Source organism: Lycium barbarum, chromosome 8 (assembly GCF_019175385.1).
Source record: "Lycium barbarum isolate Lr01 chromosome 8, ASM1917538v2, whole genome shotgun sequence".
Lineage (NCBI taxonomy): Eukaryota > Viridiplantae > Streptophyta > Magnoliopsida > Solanales > Solanaceae > Lycium > Lycium barbarum.
Genome location: NC_083344.1, coordinates 99,468,933 through 99,473,843, shown reverse-complemented (window position 1 = coordinate 99,473,843; position 4,911 = coordinate 99,468,933). Strand labels below are relative to the sequence as shown.

The window sequence follows — 4,911 nt, the reverse complement described above, 5'->3', positions numbered from 1 at the left end:
TACCGTTGTTTTGTACTGACCTGCACTTGTTGCACTCCTTTATGAATACAGAGTATCAGGTTGGGTCTGCTTCCGTCTCACGAGGCTGATAGTTGTCTTCAGCATTACTACCAAGTTTCCAGGGTGAGCACGGCATTTCGCTTCCTGGAAGACTTCTCTATTATTTATGTCCTATTCCTATTCAGAGACATAGACAGTTTTATATATTATTATTCCACACTTGTACTTATTCCTTTTAGATGCTCTTGTATGACTTAGACTAGACCCTGGGGGTACTTTTCTTATCCCGCACTATTTCTATTATATAATATTGTGAGACTTACGTATTTATTCTTTTCCGCTTACTCGATTATTTATTTATCGTTGGGTTGAGGGTTCGCTTACCGAGGTGGGGAAGGTAAATGCCCGCACGACTTATGTCAAATTGGGTCGTGACAATAACGACCAAACGGGTCATTACAGCCGGCCACGCCTCCCCAGATTTGGGGTGTGGCTCACTTATTCTAAGCAAGAAAATCTTTTTGGATCTAAGAAAAAAATAGGTTTAAAAGACTTATTAGATGAATTTTCTATTAGATCAGATACAAAAACTAGAATGTTCTTTTAAGTGTGAATCGTTAAAAGGAACTGGAGTATTTGCAAGATAGTTCATTCAAGCACTGAGGCATAAATGAGCATGACTACATTATCAAATAAAGGAAAGAAAATGAAAAGAAATAACATGAACTTGGTAATTCATTGATTCAATTATGAAGAATCTATGAAGAGGATTCATAGTGGAATTGAATTCCATCATTATCATCGTCACTGGCATCCTCTTCATTGGTGTCAATGTGCTTCCTTATCTTTCTGGCAAGCGAAGATATTCTTTTAACATGGGACAAGCATATATAGAAAGGAGAGAAGAAAAACCTCAAAGTTTTCTCCTTTGTTTGAATTGAATGGAATGAAAAGAAAAAAGTAAAGTCACCAACTAACTCTAAGTAAAGAGGGCTAATAAATTTACCTTTCTTCACTTATATCAAATCATTATTAGCTCTCTTACCAAGAAAAGATTTTAAACCAAAGAGATGGGAAATAACAATACATAATGAATAAGTTGAACCTTTAGGCATATTAGGACTCTAAAACTAGCATTTATTGAGCAAACAAACCTAATTTCAGCTCGATCCAGGCACTCATTTAGTGCTACTAGAGGATATAGTATCATCCATAATTTTGGGGCTCTTAAAGTTGAAATCTGAGACAGATAAGTAACTAAAATCATGATTTTGTTTTTTAAAAAAAAAGTACTCACTTCTGCGACAGATCTTTGTCTCTTTCATAAAGGAGTGACATAACAAGCATCCATTTTAGAGTAATTTTTCCTCAGGTACAATTCTCTCTTAAATCCAGTTGGGATTTAGGCTGATTGGTCCTATCAGTCGCCTAAGTTCGAGAAGAATCGTACTCAATACCAGCCGGGTCTTCACAAGAAGCATTGAGTTTATTTTTTTCATAGTGAAAGGGTTCTTCAATTCCTGTGGTGAAATCATCCTCCATTTGCACTATTTCCCACATTGTGTTTACTTCTTTATATTTTTGAACTCCATTAGTGAAACTCCTAGCACTGCCGCTGGAGCTAAAATGTTGTGTCTAGCTACATAGTGTTGCGCGACTCCATGTGACAAACCTAGAATTTTTCTTATGTCTTAATTTTTCGAGAGAATTAAAACAAGAAATAAAAAATGTGATAAGCAATGGTTATACTCACGAAATTTGAATTTGCATTAGCTAGGCCTAATTGATAAAGAAAATGAAAAATTATTGATCTTTCAATTTCGAGTTTTAAATATGAGTTGTGCATTCTAGATAAAACATATTCAGATAGTATTACATATGTTGAATAAAATTCTATAGCTAACAAGACAACAAATAATGATGAGTTAATTTAATAAAATTCTAGAAACATATATTCCCCTTATAATTACCTAAAAGAAAATAATAGGGTGTAGTATGATGATATGATACTCGAAAGAAAAAAAAATAGAATAGGGTAAAAGGCTTAATGAAGAAACTTACTCGTTTCTATAGTACCTCTCCCGATTTTGAATGTGATCAATCTATTGTTCTTGTTAAGGAGAAAGCAGAAGCGGGGCAGTGGAATGAACAACTATTGAGAAGTTTACTACCTCACGATATAGTAGATCATATTCTACTGAAGATAAGCCCACCAAAAGAAGAGAATGCAGTAGACAAGGCATATTGGCAGATGGAAGCAAGGGGAAAGTTTACTGTGGGATCTGCTTTTCAACTATTGAGACAGAGAAAGGAGAGCAATAAGGTGTATAGATTAATGTGGATCAAAGGGTTACCAATTAAAATATGCTTTTTCATGTGGAAATCGTGGCAAGCTAAACTACCATTGGATGATACTTTGAGGAAATGGGGAATTCAATTCCCATCCAGATGTCATTGTTGTGTTTCTCCCAAAGTGGAAGATTTAGCTCATGTTTTCCTACATTCTGTAACTGCACAACAGGTATGGAAACATTTCTGTGGCCTAGTAGGGAGTAGCATTGATAATTTGCATATCAATCAGTTGATTAATAAATGGTGGGAGATCCCTGCAAATCAGCATGTAAGATATATCTTTCAAGCTAACCCATCCATTATTGTATGGGAATTGTGGAAAAGGAGGAATAGTTTGAGACATCGAGGGAAACTTTCTAGTACAAGATTGATCTACCAGATAATGCATACTTTGATTCTTTTCATTAACGTGAGAAGAAAATTTTTTAAGTATGCCCTATGCAATTGGAGCACTGTTGTAGAAGCAATGAATGAATATACTCATTCAGTTAAGATGACCAAAGTGATTTGGGAACCACCTGACTATGGATGGGTCAAGGTTAACACAGATGATGCATCTAAAGGGAATCCTGGAAGAAGTTCTTAGGGATTCTGTGTAAGGGACAATCAGGGGGACATTATTCAAGCTCAAGCTAAGGAGATGGATGATCCTTTGACCACAAACACTCAAGCAGAAGCTTTGGCAATCCTACAAGCTATGAAGTATTTGGAGGCAACTCAGAGGGATAAGATACTCATTGAAACAGACTCACTTTTACTCAGGAATATTGTGGAGAGGGTTCGGGAAGTACCATGGCAGATAGTCACTAGAGTAGGCGAAATATGGAGAATTATGAGGGACAAAATAGTGTTGATTTCACATATATTCAGGGAGGGCAATAAGTTGGCAGACCATTTAGCTAATGTGGCACTTGATGAAGGTGAAATACTAGCTAATAATTTTCAGGAACTGGATATACAAGGCAGAAGGTTACTGAATGGAGATAAATTGAAAGAGCCATATTTAAGGATTAGACCATGCAGGAGATGATTCTCTTTAGTAGAGAAGGAGGCCCTCTTGTTCAAATCCTTTGGGAAGAGAACAAAGAAGGAATTTTTTCTAACTGGTTGTTCAATTTTGCAGGTTACACTTTTAGATGGATCTTAGCAATAAAGCATCAAGAATCACAAAGTCAAGAAATCAAGAAGGGACATCACAACAATAGCAACAAGGCATATCACACTTTGCATAAGTGGTATCATAACACATACAATAGAGAGCAGATATTTTGGGTAATGTGGAAGACACATATACTTGGGAATATACTGAATCGACGGGTCTTTGAGCTTTGTGTGGTATCAGTGTCTTATGGCGCTCATTCTATCGCTCAAAAATCTATTGATTTCAATATAAACTCAAGGTATGTGAAGATGACAACAACATATCAACGATATGAAAATTGCACATCGGAATCTGACCTAACTCAACAGGAGGGAGGGATCTTGATAACGAAGGGCACATACCTCAAGAAATTCCTCAAATTGCTCCTCTGCAGCTTCTAATTGGAAGAATGGTGACAAATCTCAGCCGGATCTTCATTAAGAAGGAAGATCTACAAAGCATAAACATTCAGCTAAGAGAGTGGAAATCAAAAAAGGAAAATGGGATTCAAATCAACAGGAACTTATCTGGAATCGAAGAAGACCAAGAACATTAACGATCTTGAGCAGTGAAGTAGCAGATGAGAAGAAGGAGATCGGAACACTTGGTCTTGTTCTCTTCTTTCTAGACAATTACTTTACTTTCCTTTTCTTTGCTTATTTGTGTACAAACTCTATTTTGATTCTTTAATAAAACTAGTAAATTTGGTCGCGCTTCGCGCGGTTATTTAAAAAACGAATTGACGAACGAAGTTTTCTCTAATATTTAACATTAACGGTTAAAAAATTAAACATGATCCAATAAAAAGAAGAAAAGAAAAACACCCAAAAGCACAAAATAATGCTTTCCATTTGTAACCATGAAGAAGAATGAACATGCTCAGCAAAGATTAACCAATTTATATCCAGTAAGCATTCGGCATAAAGCTTTAGGGAGAGATTCTTGTCAGCCTGATGAAAATCCTTTTCAGATAGCATTGTCAAATGAGTAACATTTTTTTGCTAGTTTTGCCACGATAGGTGAAGAGTCTTCCGCTTAAATCTTCTATACAATAACTAAGCTGCATTTATTTCTACAATAATTAAAACATCTATTCTTGCAAATAAAAAATAAGGAGAAATGGAGAATTGACGTGAATTAAAATTCTGGAGATACAAAAAACTTACACCAATTTTAAAGCAAATTAAATACAAACTATAGGTTTTAAGCAACAAATTGAAAATTTTGAACCTTGGTTAGTAGTTAGCAGACTTCAAAATTTGAGCATTGACTCGCCACAATAAAAGATTCACTAAAAACCAATTTAAAAAGGTATCATAAAGAGAAAAAATGAAAAAGTAACGGGAAGAAAAAAAGTACAACAAACACATCCTCCTTAGGAGTCTAGGACCTTAATCGTAAGAAAATAGATGACAAAA

At 35.3% G+C, this 4,911-nt stretch overlaps 1 long non-coding RNA gene across 1 annotated transcript; it reads right to left on the bottom strand.

Moving 5' to 3' along the window:
• Positions 1-891: 891 nt before the first annotated feature.
• LOC132606414 (uncharacterized) lies at positions 892-4,416 on the bottom strand. The gene is made up of 2 exons (XR_009569863.1): positions 3,856-4,416; positions 892-1,672 (listed from the first exon to the last, which is right to left on the bottom strand). It is a non-coding gene; the product is annotated as an uncharacterized LOC132606414 (long non-coding RNA).
• Positions 4,417-4,911: the final 495 nt, after the last annotated feature.